Raw genomic sequence first — 16,876 nt, forward strand, 5'->3', positions numbered from 1 at the left:
TATAACTGTGCTACATAAAGGAACATGCTAGAGTGAGTTAGGAAGGATATTAATAAACAATATATCCTCTCCTGCCACCCTGAACATTCCCACAAGTTCACCTGTCGTCTTTCAGGGCCATCTCCCCGCTGCAGCACAGCTTACAACAAGCAGCTTGAGGGCCAGCGCTGACAGAATGGAGCTTGAATTCAAGCCAGCGGGTCTAAATAAAAACCAGAGTTCTGGCTGCAGGGCCTTGTCGAGAGAGACACGCAGGAGCTAAGATGCTCTTAAGCACAGGATTCTTCCCGATAAGCACGTAGCAAGCTAGCTGGTGGGTGCCATGGCATGACGTTGGAGAAGCAACATCTGCATTTAATCGAATGACTCCACTCAGATTCATCTGGAAGCCCATCAATCTTGCAATAAAGGCATCGCAGCCCTATCAAATATCTCTGTTTTTGCAAGGCAAAGGGCCCGGAGGGGGGGCATCCATTAATATAATAGGCGCGGAAAGAACCAACTTTTGGAGCTTCAGGGCAACAGCTCTGCTGTGAATTGATGCGAAGTCCTTGGACGACTTTTGCGAGGGCCCCCACGTGCATCTGGGGAAGGGGGGCAAGCTCTACTGTGACTTGTTTATGTGTAGCAAAAAAATGGCCCATAGTTTTCGCAAGGTGTGAAACCCAATAAAGAGGAACAGTGTTGATGATTGAAATACGGGCATTTTAATTAAAACGCCTGCTTTTGTGAGCCAGGCGAGGATTGGAGGGTATGGCCTCATCCTGGTGGTTTTGGATGACGCCCTAAGAATAGCTGGGCTTCTTGCTGATCCATCACCAAACACTGCAGCAAGAATCTATTCGAGTTTATCATTGCAGAAATGAAGCCTCTGGGACCCTGTGAAATGTCAGGCCCCTGGGTCACCGGGCCCAGTGTTTTCTGCTCTCTGACTGGTGGTGCCTTTGCAGGGATTCAGCAGGGCTGGCTCAAGACATTTTGGCACCTGAGGCAAACCACAAAATGGTTCTTCTTCTTCCTCCTCCTTGGGAGATCCCTCCTAGCTAAGTAAGATTGTCTTCCATAAACACGGTTTTAGCAATGAGTCCGTAAGTGACTGTGGAGGCCAATTCTGGATCCACACATCCTTCCACAGTGGGGACATTGGTTTCCGGGCAGAAGTTGATCCCGGTGTGGATTTGCCAAGCGTGCCTTCCTCCTAGCACGTTTCTCCCTTGCGTCCTGAGTTCGAGTGTCTTCAAAGCCCGTGACACCTTTGGTCGAGGCTGTTCTCCAACTGGAGCACTCGCAGGCCAGTGTTCCCCAGTTGTCGGTGTTTTTGCTACATTTTTTTTAGATGCTCCCCACCCAACAGGGAAGATTACCAGCGTTTCCGTGTGCTGCTCTGGTTCGCCAGAAGTGGCTTAGTCCTGCTGGCCACATGACCCGGAAGCTGTACGCCGGCTCCCTCGGCCAGTAAAGCGAGATGAGCATCGTAACCCCAGAGTCGGTCATGACTGGACCTAATGGTCAGGGGTCCCTTTAACTTTTTACACAACAGGGGAGAAGGGGCAGGTGAAGACCTACATCAGGAGCAAAAGGGGAATAAAGACCTACATCGGGAACAAGAGAGGAGATCTATTTAGGGAAAAGAGGGGAGGGCAGTGGCACCTTGGAGGCCAGATCTGTTGCGCTGGCAGATCCTGTCACCTTAGATGGCGACCTCCCCTTGCCTCATCAGTGGGCTGGTCTTAGGTTTCAGGTGGAGGTCTCACTTATCAGCTTCCTTTCTTAAACTAAGGTTACCAGATTTTTTTCAATGAATCTGGGGACACTTCTCAACTTCAATGGATTTTGTATGGGGACTGATTTGTAAATCCGGGGACTGTCCCCAGTATGGTAACCTGTCAGCGGACTGCCATCGGAACAGGGGAGGGAGGCAGGGGGGGGGCCGCTGGGATACAGAGAGCCTCTGAAACTCCTGAGGAGCAGTTCCTCTTCCAGCGGTGGGAAAAGCCACACCTTCAGTGGAGAAGAGAGGGAAGGGGCCAGCCATGTGAGGGAAAGGCGTGAGGATGCTGCTAAGAGCCCCAGCGCCTCACCTCGCCAGGCTGGCCAGGAGGGACGCACGCCACTTCCATCGCCCAGCTAGCGCAGATGGGTGAAACGCAAGGAGGGGAGGAGGAGGCTTGGGGTGCCGAAGTTCTTACTTTGGGGGAGAAGCTGGATGGGGCCACTCCCGGATTCTGCAAGTGACTGAGAAGGACATGAACTTTATAGATCTGCACTGTAAATAGTTTGCACAATAAAACCTGTAAAAGACAGGTTGGAATCCTGCCTGGTTACTCACGAGCAACCACCATCTGACATAACCTTATCTTAAGCAGTCTTTCGTCACACAGAGATGGCAGTGCCTTCCTCTCGCATTTCAAATTCTCCCCTTCCACGAAGCCTTTGACACAAAGTCCACATACCTTTCTTTGTGCCTTTTCATTTTCTCTCGCCCTGACCTCACAGGAACGTAAGAAGCTCCTGCTGGATCGATCTAATGTCCCATTTAAACCAGGTGCCCCAGTGGCAAGAATCCCACAAGCAGGATCTGAGCACAAGAGCAACCCTCCCCTCTTGCGGTCTCCAGTGTCTGGTCTTCAGAAACATCGCTGCCTCTGTGGCAGTAAGGCCTGGCCATCAATAGCCTTCTCCTCCTCCATGAATTCGTCCAATTCTCTTTTATATTCTGCTAGATTGGTGGTCATCCTGCAGCAGTGAGTTCCATAGTTTAACTATGCACTGCATGAAGAAGTACAGTGGTACCTCGGGTTACATACACTTCAGGTTACATACGCTTCAGGTTACAGACTCTGCTAACCCAGAAATATTACCTCGGGTTAAGAACTTTGCTTCAGGATGAGAAAAGAAATCGTGCTCCGGCAACGCGGTGGCAGCAGGAGGCCCCATTAGCTAAAGTGGTGCTTCAGGTTAAGAACAGTTTCAGGTTAAGAACGGACCTCCGGAACGAATTAAGTTCATAACCTGAGGTACCACTGTACTTTGCTTTCTCTGTCCTGAATCCTCCAGCAGAGATTTCCTCTTTCCTCTGTCTCTCAAAATAATTTTATAATGCTAAAAATGAAAACAATAAGCAAGACATAACAACAGAAAAGAAGCTTCTTGTATTCCCCACCCCTCTCACCTCCCTCACCCTCACAAGTCAATTAATAAAACTTATGCTTGTCAGTTTTGTTTCATTGTGCAACTTGGAGTGATCGGAAGGGGTCGGGGTGAAGTTTCGTTTTTCCGTCACAGTGGAAATGAGAAAGACGACCATCAACCTGACACGACAGTGCTGTTTAATGTTGTCGTTATGACAGCTATATCTGTCCTTGAATGGATAATTGTTCTCTCTCCTGATTGCCATTAATATATGAAACGAAAAGGCCCCCCCCAATAATGAAAGTGTCTGGTTTCTCTTGCATTTTGAAACCACCCGTTGTGTGACTTTGCCCTTGAAACAGAGCATAAATATCTTTATTTGTGCATTTTGATTTCTCCGACCCTTGCCTCTTTTCCCCTTTTCCACTGCCAAAATTGATCATCTCTTTTATAAGATTAAAGTATCTTAAATTGTTGTTTCTCTCCTTTGTTATTTCCCCATACTGCTTTTTCATATGTGTGTATGTGTATTTGGTTAAACTGCCTTATTTGCTAGAAAATCAGAATAGCAATACATAAAATTTAGATTGCATTGACCCCACCAGGGCAGGATATATAGATATATATTATTTGGTAAATTGCAGTATACAGTCATGGCAAAAATGAATCATCAGTTCTGTGACGTCCCATTTTACATTCTTATCTTTTGCAAACTCAATTCAATTTTGACCAAGTTGTAACTGACAACAATTGCCCCAGAAGTCAGATAGATCTATGCATCATCTTTCTGTTTGCGGACATGAAGACTTAAGCTGATATTGCTCACATATAAATAACAGAAAAAGGGAGCTATTATCAGAACCACCTGTTCATTTCCAGACACAAAATGTTTGCCCTATTTTTTCTCTCTTATGTCTTGAATCATTCCAGGAAGATGACGCAGGCTGCGTGGGCAAGAGGCCAAAATCCTCTTTCTGGGTATCTTCTCGGACTTTGCTTGGCAGCTTGAAACAGCACCCTCTGCTCATTGTAGTGATCACAAGAAAACAGGGAGGTGAAGACAAGCTCGGGAGGTAGGTGTGGCGGTAGATCAACGTTCTTCCAAATCAACATAAAGATGAATCAAGCCCAGATTCATCTAAGGCAGTGATGGCAAACCTTTTAGAGACCGAGTGCCCAAACTGCAACCCCAAACCCACTTATGTATCGCAAAGTGCCAACACGGCAGTTGAACCTGAATGCTGAGGTTTTAGTTTAGAAAGGGAGGTTGGCACATCCATGTGGAAAGAGAGTGAAGCACTACAGTGGTACCTCGGTTTTCGAACAGCTTAGTTCTCGAACTACTTGGAACCTTAACACTTCAAACCCAGAAATGAGTGTTCTGGTTTTCGATTTTTTCCTGGAAGCGGAACATGCTCTGTTCTGAGTGTAACTTCCGTTTTGAGCGCCACACTTCCATTTTCAGAGTGAGGGAAGGAAGGCTGGATGGCAGGCGAACAGGCACTCCCCTCAAATGAGAGTTTAAAGGAGGCCCTATCTCCACATCAGATCCCCTGCAAACTCATGAAGGCAGCTAGGCTGAATAGTTGCTGAGGTTGGGGAAGGTGGAGGCAGCCCAGAAGCTGCATCTGAGAGCCCGTGCACCACCTGAAGGCCTATTCCTGCTCCTAGGTAAAGGAGCCATTAGGTCCAGTCGTGACTGACTCTGGGGTTGCGGCGCTCATCTCGCTTTATTGGCCGAGGGAGCCGGCGTACAGCTTCCGGGTCCTGTGGCCAGCATGACTAAGCGAACCTTCTGGCGAACCAGAGCGGTGCACGGAAACGCCGTTTACCTTCCCGCCGGAGCGGTACCTATTTATCTACTTGCACTCTGACATGCTTTCGAATTGCTACATGGGCAGAAGCAGGGACCAAACAATGGGAGCTCACCCCGTCATGGGGATTCGAACCACCAACCTTCTGATTGGCAAGTCCTAGGCTCTGTGGTTTAGCCCATAGCGCCACCTGCGACCCTTAGTGCTCTAGTAGGTGCATGCATATGCTGAAGCTGAATTGTCCTTAAAAATCTGGAGCGTCCACCAGTGATTTTATGGGAAACAATTAGAGAAGCACTCCTAATGGCGGTTGCAGTTTGATACTCTAGATGGGAACAAAACTTCCTCCTGGGGAGAGAGGCTAAACTGATCTGTGATCAAAAATGGGTGTCTTGTTGTGAACTCCAGCTGCAAATCCAATTAATGCAAGGTCCAGAGAGAGCAAAAAGGTCACCCTGCAGAGCAAAACGTGGAGAGAAACCGCATCCCAGCTCGGCACCCATCACCCTGCCTTTTAATCTTTGCTCTCCTTGGCATTATAAGGCATCAAGATCGGTCACCCGTGACTTTGCAAGAGGTTGCCTCTGACAACTTTCCCATAAAGATGTCTCTTTGCTGGTGTCGAGCAACACAAAGGAAGTTGCAGGATCTGTTCTGGGAATGCAGAAGGGGGGGGGGGAATGCAATCTGCAAATGTCATCAGGAGAGAAGCCGTCCATGCATTCATGCAAACCTTGCAGGAAGGAACGAATGGAGAAATTTAGATACTTCGTCCCAGGAAGCCGAAGGTGTCTTGATGATGGCAGCAGAGCAGGGCTTGGTGGGCAGACGGTCATTTCCTGAGCGACAATTGTGGGCGTTAAGGCAACCTTTCCTGCTTGCCAATGCCCTTTCCAGTGGCGAGTTTCCTACTGTTTGCCCAAATCCAGCTCAAAGTGACTCATCGCCCAAAGGTCTTCCCCCAGTCTCCTTGGGTGACTCTTATCTTCAGCTGCCAGCCGTCTCCCATTAGGACTTTTTTCCTTGAGCGGAGCTGAGATCGCCCTTTGCTAAATTATTCCTAATTATATCGCCAAGGCCCACCCCAAACAAGCTCCCTCCACCCTGGGTGTTTACATTTCTCTAGGGCAGCACCCCAACCACCTCCCACGCCCGGCTCGAGGCGCTGAAATGCGCCTAACCTTTTCCTGCGGCTCCAAGTTTGGTGATCAGGCGGCTATATTTATCCGCCACCAAAGAGGTGCCTCTCAGACATAATGACTTTCTCCTGCCATTTCACAGGAGGAGAAAGGAAGCCGGGTCACCTTCCGCCTGCCTCTGCGTGGAGAGGTTGCAAAGCTCAAATGAGGCGGCCCCTTAATCAAAATATTGTGGGCATTAGGTTTTCCTCCACCCTTCATTTTGAAACCACAGGGGAAGCAATTAAAGCAAACGGAGGTCACAGCTTCTAATCCAAGTCAGAGATGTGTGCAGTTGCCCTAAGGCAGGGAAAAGGCTTGAATTAATGCAATATTCTGCAATATTTTATGGCTTGCTGCAGTTTGCGTATTATTTGTTTGATAAAATCTGCACACCACTTGGTTGTAGAAGAAGCCCCTCAAGGATCAGTTGGAATCTCCTTTCTTGTAACTTGAAACCGTTGGTTCTGGTCTTACCCTCCAGAGCAGGAGAAAGCAAGTTTTCTCCATCTTCCATGTGACAGTCTTTAGATATTTGAACTTGACTATTGTAACTTCTCCCGGAAGGAGCTTTCTGATGGCAAGAGCTATTTGACAGTGGAATGGTCTCCCCTAGAAGGTGATGGATTCTCCTTTCTTGGAGGTTTTTAAACAAAGTTTCGATGGCCATGATCTGTCAGGGATTCTTTAGGGTTGGATTAGATGACTCTTAAGGAACGCCGGTTGTGCTGTGGGTTAAAGCACAGAGCCTAGGGCCTGCCGATCAGAAGGTTGGCTGTTTGAATCCCCATGACGGGGTGAGCTCCCGTTGCTCGGTCCCAGCTCCACTGCCAACCTAGCAGTTTGAAAGCACGTCAAAGTGCAAGTAGATAAATAGGTGCCGCTCTGGTGGGAAGGTAAACAGTGTTTCCGTGCGCTGCTCTGGTTTGCCAGAAGCGGCTCAGTCATGCTGGCCACATGACCCGGAAGCTGTATGCCAGCTCCCTCAGCCAGTAAAGCCCAGAGTTGTCCGCAACTGGACCTAATGGTCAGGGGTCCCTTAACCTTTATACGACTCTTGGATGTATCTTCCAGCTCCACAGTTCTATGATTCACCCCATCTAGACTAAACATCCCCAACTCCTTCAACTGTTCCTCATAAGGCTTGATTTCCAGAATCTTGGTTGCCCTTGTTCTAGCTTGTCAACATCCCTCTTAAACTCTGTTGCCCAGAATTGGACACAGGATTCCAGGTGTGGTCTGACCAAGGTAGAACTGAGTGGCCCTATTGCTTCCCTTGATCTGGACACTAGACTTCTGTTGACGCAATAGCATTAGCCTATTTCTGCTGCTGCACCCCACACTGTGATGTGAATTTGGGGCAGGAGAAGGTGCCTTGAGTTTAGGGCTAGGGGTAAAACCCTCATAAGTGTGTGCTTGTGTACATCCTCCTTGGCAGCTTTCCCTTCTCAAGATCTGGTGGTCCTTCACAGGGCCTCGCCACTTGCCATGATAGCGGGGCTGGTGTTGATGGGCTTCCTGATGGCAGTTCCATGCAGCCGTCATTTTTTCTTGTGTTGCAGGATCCTGCGCAGCCTTCGCCTGGGGCTGCTGGAGGAGGAGGAGGAGGAGGAAACAGGCTGCCTAGCGCCAGAGCGCAAAAACATCTCTTCTGCAGTCAGAGGAGATGTTCGGCTTCTCCTGGTGGGTTGACGGCTTAGATGAGGGCTTACCTTCATTTTCCACCTTTCTGCCGCAGTAATTGCTTTCCCGGGCACTCTCTTCGCAGCCGCTAATGAAATGATCTGGCCTTTCCAACGTCTTGTAATGTGAGCACATTGCCTCTTGGAAAACGGAACTGCTCTCTTATTTTTTATTTGCAGTGGGGGGAGGTGAATGAGAGACTCAAAAGCCTGGCTTCATTTCCACCTTCTCAGGTGCGGCAGAACTGGATCCCAAGAGATGGCCTCTGCTGGGAAGGGACAGGGCTGAAACCTGCTTTCGGTGAATAACATCAGGAATTGCTGTTCATTCAGGGTGATGCTGATCTTACAAGCTGATTTATTTAGTTACTCTGCTTTATTTGTGAATCAACTTCCTACGAAACATCTCAAAGTGATTTATTATTGCTGTTGTTATTTATTACGATTCTCTACCGCCCGTCATCCGAGGATCGCAGGGCGGCTTACGAGATAAGGACAAAAATACATACCATGCTAACAAAGGAAAACAATAAGCAGCACCCCAGTAACACCTTTCCCCCATGAAAACATGCATATAACAATTTCACACAGATAGATACCAACAAAGATATAGCCTGGAGAGGAGAAGACTGAGAGTTGATACAGTAGCCATAAGCAGATATCTGAAGGGCTGTCCCATGGAAGATGGAGCAAGCTTGATTTCTCCTGCTCCGGAGGGTAGGACTCGAACCCATGGCTTCAAGTTACAAGAAAAGAGATTCCGACTAAAGATTAAGAAGAACTTTCTGACAGTAAGAGCCGTTCAACAGTCTCTCTCTGGGGGCTGTGGACTCTCCTTTGTTGGAGATCTTTAAGCAGAGGTTGGACAGTTATCTGTCACGGATGCTTCAGTTGAGATTCCTTCATTGCAGTGAGTTGGAGCAGATGTCCTTTGGGGGTCCCTTCGAACTCTAGTTCTGTCACATCAGTTCAAATGCCTGTCTAAATGAGAAAAGGACTGCCTGAAAGTGAATACAGAGGGAAAAGGCTTGTCAGATACAGCACTGTCTTTAGCATATGTGCCGCTGGGGTGCAAAGATCTGCCCAGTGCCCCCAAGAAGGGAGGGAAGAGAAACAAACTTTTTTGTTTGCTCATTTCTTTACAATACACTTATACTTAAGTATGCAACACCATCACACTTAAACTTATAAGTATTGTTTAGGCACCTACTTAGGAGAAACATCAGTCGTGTCAAAGGTGCCGCTGACTCACCGCGCTGCCGCATAGCAGCTCAATACAATACGAACATAATATTTTGATGTAAGAGTTAATTTCGCGTGCACAGCACCGTTGAGAATGACAAGCGCCATTGTTGAGTCTGACATGCGCCGCCGTTGTGAATGACAAGCGCCGCCACTGGTAAATGTGCGCACAAAGTCGAAAGTCCTTTAGTGAAACAGTAGGTATGGATTTCGGTAATACCTATGTATTTTGTTTTTCTAGCTTGATCAAAATTATTTATTATTTCATAGCAGGTAGATAGCTAAGAGCTTAGGCGGCTTCAGCGACGGGCACCTGGCACCCCCCAGAATTTGGTGCCCGGGTGCCCTGCACCCCTTGCACCCCCAGGTAAAGATGGCCCTCGTCAGATATCTCCTGGAAGACCACCTCCATGCTCCCCACCCACTGGATTTTAAAAGGAATTGGGACTTTTGGCGCTGACTACAGGGCTTGGAATATGGGACGCGGGTGGCGCTGTGGGTTAAACCACAGAGCCTAGGACTTGCCGATCAGAAGGTTGGCGGTTCGAATCCCCGTGATGGGGTGAGCTCCCATTGCTCGGTCCCTGCTCCTGCCAATCTAGCAGTTCGAAAGCACGTCAAAGTGCAAGTAGATAAATAGGTACCGCACCAGCGGGAAGGTAAACAGCGTTTCCGTGCGCTGCTTTGGTTCGCCAGAAGCGGCTTAGTCCTGCTGGCCACATGACCTGGAAACTGTACGCCGGCTCCCTTGGCCAATAAAGCAAGATGAGCGCTGCAACCCCAGAGTCGGCCACGATTGGACCTAATGGTCAGGGGGTCCCTTTACCTTTACCTTTACAGGGCTTGGACTTGGTGTAGGCTTCTATGTCTTCTTCCTGTTTTATCTTTTTAGAGATAGCCTTGCTTATACCCCCTCCCCAAGTTGGAGTAGCTGTTTGTCAGGCTGCCATGATTCCAGGAGCAAAGTTGTGTGTGTGCGCATGGAAGGGAGGCGGGAGGGACGCTTTGGCACCTCATACCCACTGAATGTTTATTTTAAACCGTGGGTGACATATTCTAGGAAATGAAGCCTGGAAGCCCATTCGTGTGCGCTTTCTCTCTCTACCCTTTTATAGGCCCAAGTGGTAAACAATCCAGTTTGGCACAGTGCTTTAATTTGTCCAAGGGAGCCCTGGAGGAAGGAAAAGAAACTTCGCACCTCTCAGAATGGAGCCGGGGAACCCTTTTTCGCATGACTCATTTCTAGGGCGCCTTTAGGATTGCGTCATGTCCAGAGGAGGCCAGAGTGGTTTGGGACGGTAGCAAATGTGCCTCTCAGAGAAGCGGTGCCCGCAGGGCAGAGAGGAAAACCACACCTCGTCTTCTGGGGCCTTGTGGGTACTGTTTCTCATTGCCCACGTGTCTGTGGCTGGTGGAATCGCCGCTGTTGCTCATATGAGTGTATTTTAATCCATTCATATGCAAATGCAGGGGCCAATTGTCTTCTCAGTGAATAAATAATATTGCACGGGATGGAGAGTTGCTTGTAAGGCTGGAGTAACTAACAGCCCAGTTAATTCCGTATTTTCCCTGAAGAAGAGATTAATTGCCTGAAATGAAGAGACTTTTTTATATTCCTCTTTGAGTAAACATACACCTCCTTCATGCACTGGGATCTCCCCTGTTGTTGGACAAATCTTCACATTGCAAACACAGTTTGAAAGTTCCTAGGCTTTGAGTCACCATCTGTCCTGTACGATCTAGTTGAGATTCTTGCATTTCAGGGGTTGGACTAGATGACTCTTGTGGTCCCTTCAGACCCTACAATTCTATGACTCTATGACTGAATTATTGCCTTCACCCTGACTTGATACTTGCTGGCCTACAATGTGTTGCTTCTGTTACAGGAATTCTGAAGAGACTATCAAATTGAAATTTTGACGCAGAATCTTCTAAGAATAAAATGCTGTGTTTTTTTTTAATAAAAGAGGATACAGATCATCTTACAGTGGAAGACGGCCCTTCCTCAGGACTTTTCCCCAGAGGACCTGGCCACCCAAAAGTGTTTTGCAAAAATTTTAAGCAAAATCCAGGAATAATCCAAACTCGTGCAGCTTTGCATGATGTCAGCAATGTGTTTCCATAACCCCAACACAGCCAAGGAATCCCCTCCGCAGAGAAATCTGTCACGAAGCAATTGTTTATAGCTTGAGAGAGCAGACAAAAACATTTGCTTTGTCAAGTTTCTGGCTGATTGATGAGCTTTTATAACAATATGTTTTACAGGAGTCTGGACTAAATGACCATTGATCCTGCAGGTCTCGTCTAATATTTTTAGGGGTGAATAAGGATCCTGATCTTCAACTTTCTTTTCTTTAACAATTAAAATAAGGCAAAGGAAGTTACTCAGAAATATCGCAGATGAAATAGTGTACAGGTACAGTTAGAGATTTATCTCTCTCTCTCTCTCTCTCTCTCACACACACACACACACACACACACACACTGCAGCTAAAGGACAAGGGATCTGTGCTGGGGTTTTTGTGTGCGGAGAAGACAAGGATCCTATTTCAATACAATATTTATAGGTTTGGGAAGCGCCAGGAACATAAGCTTTATAATAGTTATTAGGGGTTTTATGGATGCTGGATGGACGAGCGGTTTCGATGGGAGCCAACCATGTGTGTGTGTGTGTATATATATATATATATATATATATATATATATATATTCTTTGTAATGAAAAGATCATTTTGGTCTGGCAGGAAACCTCAACAGGACCTTGAAACAACAAAGCAAAGAATAAGCAAAACTGAAAGTGTGCAAAGTAATTGCCTGCCTCAGCTCTGCTGCTGCTGGAGCTGCACGGTGGATCTGCCCCAGATGTCCAGAGACAGAGAGCCTTTCAGATGACCCAGGAATAGTAGTAGTAGTAGTAGTGGTGGTGGTGGTAATTTATTATTTATACCCTGCCCATCTGGCTGGGTTTCCCCAGCCACTCTGGGTGGCTCCCAACAGAATATGAAAAGCACAATAAAACATCAAACGTTAAAAACTTCCCTAAACAGGGCTGCCTTCAGATGTCTTCTAAAAGTCAGATAGTTGTTTATCTCCTTGACATCTGATGGGAGGGTGTTCCACAGGGTGGGTACCACCACTGAGAAGGCCCTTTGCCTCGTTTCCTGTAGCTTCGCTTCTCGCAGGGAGGGAACCACCAGAAGGCCCTCGGAGCTGGACCTCAGCTTCCAGGATGGATGATGGGGGTGGAGATGCTTCTTCAGGTCTACTGGGCCCAGGAAGACGACTTTTGCATGTTCTTTCTATGAGCAGGCCAGTGACTCTGGAGTTTTCTCCTCCTCCTCCAGGGGTTACTCAGATTCCTTACTTCAGCCTCTGACAACCTGGCACCATTCAGATGTTTTGATCTACAACCCCGGACAAAGAGTCAGAATGAAAGGCTGTCTTACGTAGAATCACAGAACTGGAGAGATGGAAGGGACATCTGCAATGCAGGAATCGCAGCTAAGCTGGGCCCCGTGGCAGAGGCCCCCAATTCCTTTCCCTTGGTGACCCACTGAGGGCTTTCAGGGGCCCAGACTAACCCACCTCCCGTGTCGAACCAGACAATTGACCTGACCCCACGGCAGCCATTCTGGGCACAGAGCAGGAGGAGAGTTTTATTTTTCAACTGCCCAGGCAGAATCACCTCAGCTGAATTGCTCCCCTGAGCTCCCTTTCACATCTTCCCAGCTCCAGATGATAGCAGTGTTTTCTTCAAATAGCTCATTAAAAAGAGAGAGAGAAAGCCCTGATTATCCTTTGTGGTGGGGCCTCAGAACCATCAGAGATTCAGGGATGGAGGAGGGCCAGAGATAATTTCGGTTCTTTGTGATTTGCCAGCTGGGTGGGTGAAGTTCAGAACTGCTTCTTGTCCCTCCTTTCCCTTTCTCTGGACTCTCTCTGGACAGTGCATTGTGTCAACTCCTGGCAAAGGCACAGTACTCTAAAAAAAAGCCATGCTCAACCTTGGAGCATTGACACAACTGGCCCCGTTGCATTATCTGCAAGGTCTTGTTCACCCATATTCCAATGAGAGGGGAGGTGAACTGTCAGAGAATCATGGAAGAGTTGGAAGGGACCCCTAAGACTCATCTAGTCCAACCCCTTGACATGTAGGCGTCGCAGCTGAAGAATACATGGCAGATGGCCACCTCTGTTAGGATATTGATGTTCCGTTCCACCTTAACAGACGTGTGGAATTGTTGTATGTCACATGTCTGTTTATACTCCAGCACAGTTTGCTGCGAACTACCGTCTGTGTGTATAGCTTTTGCTTATGCTGCTTGCTTGGACATGAAAGGGAGAAGACATGTTTTTTCCTCTTGTCTTGATGTATGCTGAATAAACTGCTTGTAAATATGCTTTGTGGGACGCGGGTGGTTCTGTGGGTTAAACCACAGAGCCTAGGACTTGCCGATCAGAAGGTTGGCGGTTCGAATCCCCACGACGGGGTGAGCTCCCGTTGCTCAGTCCCTGCTCCTGCCAACCTAGCAGTTTGAAAGCACGTCAGAGTGCAAGTAGATAAATAGGTACCGCTCCGGCGGGAAGGTAAACGGCGTTTCCGTGCGCCGCTCTGGTTCGCCAGAAGCGGCTTAGTCATGCTGGCCACATGACCCGGAAGCTGTACGCCGGCTCCCTCAGCCAATAAAGCGAGATGAGCGCCGCAACCCCAGAATCGGCCACAACTGGACTTATGGTCAGGGGTCCCTTTACCTTTATATGCTTTACACAGCCTCTCCCTGCCACTTCTGTTGTGCATTTACTCTGCTGAGTTGCGTGCCCAGCTTCTGAAGCTTCTGAAGCTTTGGGTCGCAGATTCTTGCTGCACCAAGGACTGGAGTTCGACCGGCACGTCGGCTGGTGGGTTGGAGCCAGCTGGGGGCTTGCCAATTGCCCCCGATTCCTTTGCAGCATCCCAACAACCTCTGCTTAGAAACCTCCAAGGAAGGAGAGCCCCCCACTTTCGAAGGGAGTCTGTTCCGCTGTTGAACAGCTCTTGCCACCAGAACATTATTCCTGACACTTAGTTGGAATCTCCTTCCTTTCTATTTGAATGCATTGGTTCAGATCCTCCCCTCTGAAGCAGCAGAAAACAATCTGGCTCCATCTTTTACAGACATCAGACATGATTTTATTTGTACGCCACCTTTCCACAGTTTAAACCATGCTCAAGGCGGCTCACAACATGGGGAGTAAACCCACACAACTACAACAAACGTAGTCATAAACAGTAAGCAAAACATTAAAAAAATATTTTGTTGTTGTTTAGTCGTTTAGTGGTGTCCGACTCTTCGTGACCCCCTGGACCAGAGCACTCCAGGCACTCCTGTCTTCTACTGCCTCCTGCAGTTTGGTCAGACTCATGCTGGTAGCTTCGAGAACACTGTCCAACCATCTCATCCTCTGTCGTCCCCTTCTCCTTGTGCCCTCCATCTTCCCCAACATCAGGGTCTTTTCCAGGGAGTCTTCTCTTCTCCTGAGGTGGCCAAAGTCTTGGAGCCTCAGCTTCAGGATCTGTCCTTCCAGTGAGCACTCAGGGCTGATTTCCTTCAGAATGGATTTGATCTTCTTGCAGTCCATGGGACTCTCCAGAGTCTCCTCCAGCACCAGAATTCAAAAGCATCCATTCTTCGGCGATCAGCCTTCTTTATGGTCCAGCTCTCACTTCCGTACATCACTACTGGGAAAACCATAGCTTTAACTATAAGGACCTTTGTTGGCAAGGTGATGTCTCTGCTTTTTAAGATGCTGTTTAGGTTTGTCATTGCTTTTCTCCCAAGAAGCAGGCGTCTTTTAATTTCGTGGCTGCTGTCACCATCTGCAGATATATAACCAAACTGAAAGATTTCCACATAAATCATAACAGGATCTAAAACGAAGATACAAAAAACCAACAGCAACTCCCCAGGCCAAGAGTCTGTTCAGCAACCTCAGTTTTCGTGTCTCACAGCCCTTCACATACAGTGGTGCCCCGCAAGACGAATGCCTCGCAAGATGGAAAACCCGCTAGACGAAAGGGTTTTCCGTTTTGGAGGTGCTTCGTAAAATGAATTTCCTATGGCCTTGCTTCGCAAGACAAAAATGTCTTGCGAGTTCCTGTGGGGTTTTTTCCCTCCCCCCCTTTTTCCCAAGCCGCTAAGCCGATTATCAGCTGATCCTAAGCCGCTAAGCCGCTTAACAGCTGATCCGCTAAGCCGCTTATCAGCTGATCCGCTAAGCCGCTTAACAGCTGATCCGCTAAGCCGCTTATCAGCTGATTCGCTAAGCCGCTAAGCCGCTTATCAGCTGATCCGCTAAGCCCGCTAAGCCGCTAATAGCGCTAATCCGCTAAGCCGCTAATGGGCTTGCTTCGCAAGACGAAAAAACCGCAAGCCAAAGAGACTCGCGGAACGGATTCTTTTCGTCTTGCGAGGCACCACTGTATTTGAAGATGGCTATCATATAACTTCTCCGTTTTCTCTTTTCTTCTCCAGGCTAAACAGACCAAACTCCTTCAACCGTTCCTCATAAGGTTTCGTTTCCAACCCTTTTGTCATCTCGGTTGCCCTCCTGTGAACATCTTCCAGTGTCCTTCAGAAGCTGAGGAGCCCAGAACTGGACACAGGACTCCATGTGGGGCCTGACCAAGGCAGACTAGAGTGGTGCTATGACTTCCCTTAACACTCTCCTCCATGTATTTGTCTTATCTTCGTTCAAAGCCATTCAAGTTGATGGCTATACCTGCCTCCTGTGGCAGGGAGTTCCATAGTTGCACTGCATGGAGAATTCCTTCGTTTTATCTGTCCTGAGTCTTCCAACATTCAACTTCATTGAATGCCCCTGAATAATAAAGTCACGAGAGAGGAAGAATAACTTCACTCTGTCCCTTTCATCATTTGGGTTGCCATCTTTGAACTCATCTAGCTCTGTAAAACATTGTGCAAGCCCCTGGCACTACATTAGTCAACCATGGTTTTGAAAATGATGTAAATACAGGTATTTGCTTAATATAGTGTTATGAGTTGGTGGGAGCGAGATACCCTAGACAGTGGATTGAGTTAGTGTTAGAATTTCTTGCAGGCTTAGAGTGTCTAATCTGTGCCAGATCGATGCATGCATTTGAGCTGTGTGCTAGACGCCTTTAACCCTCTGGAATCAACATGTGTCAAAAACTAATTAAGCCAGGACTAGTCTCCTGGATGGGACGCGGGTGGCGCTGTGGGTTAAACCACAGAGCCTAGGACTTGCCGATCAGAAGGTCGGTGGTTCGAATCCCCGTGACGGGATGAGCTCCCGTTGCTCAGTCCCTGCTCCTGCCAACCTAGCAGTTTGAAAGCACGTCAAAGTGCAAGTAGATAAATAGATACGCCGGCTCCCTTGGCCAATAAAGCGAGATGAGTGCCGCAACCCCAGAGTTGGCCACGACTGGACCTAATGGTCAGAGGTCCCTTTACCCTTCACTAGTCTCCTGGATGAGCATATAGCCTGGGGGTAATGAGCAATTAAGATGTCAAAAGATCAAGGGCAAATCGCATTTGCAGATGAGTTGGCTCCCTCCCTCCCTCAACTGAGAGTTTGTTTGAAAGACAATGCCAGGATATTTAGGGATGGCAGTTCAGAGTTATACAAGGGTAAGATAGTAAGCAGCTGATTGGAGTGAGGATGGAGAGCAGCACTTGAGAGCAATGGCTGGGGACTCCTTAAATCCAAGGCTGCTGTGGCCATGGGATGTTAATGCTGTGAAGCCCTCCCTTGCAGGCTCAGTTTGTACATACAGTGGTGCCTTAGCTTGTGCACGGCATCCGCTCCG

At 48.1% G+C, this 16,876-nt stretch overlaps 1 long non-coding RNA gene across 1 annotated transcript in view; it reads right to left on the reverse strand.

Moving 5' to 3' along the window:
• Nucleotides 1-15,512, reverse strand: part of LOC308478183 — a 118,047-nt gene extending 102,535 nt beyond the window's left edge. Inside the window, exon 1 of the long non-coding RNA XR_013986890.1 lies at nucleotides 15,050-15,512. This is a non-coding gene — a long non-coding RNA (uncharacterized lncRNA). The remainder of the gene's footprint in view (nucleotides 1-15,049) is intronic.
• Between the last annotated feature and the right edge of the window lie 1,364 nt (nucleotides 15,513-16,876).

This window comes from Podarcis pityusensis (genome assembly GCF_964106645.2).
Source record: "Podarcis pityusensis genome assembly, chromosome: 5".
Classification (NCBI taxonomy): Eukaryota; Metazoa; Chordata; class Lepidosauria; order Squamata; family Lacertidae; genus Podarcis; species Podarcis pityusensis.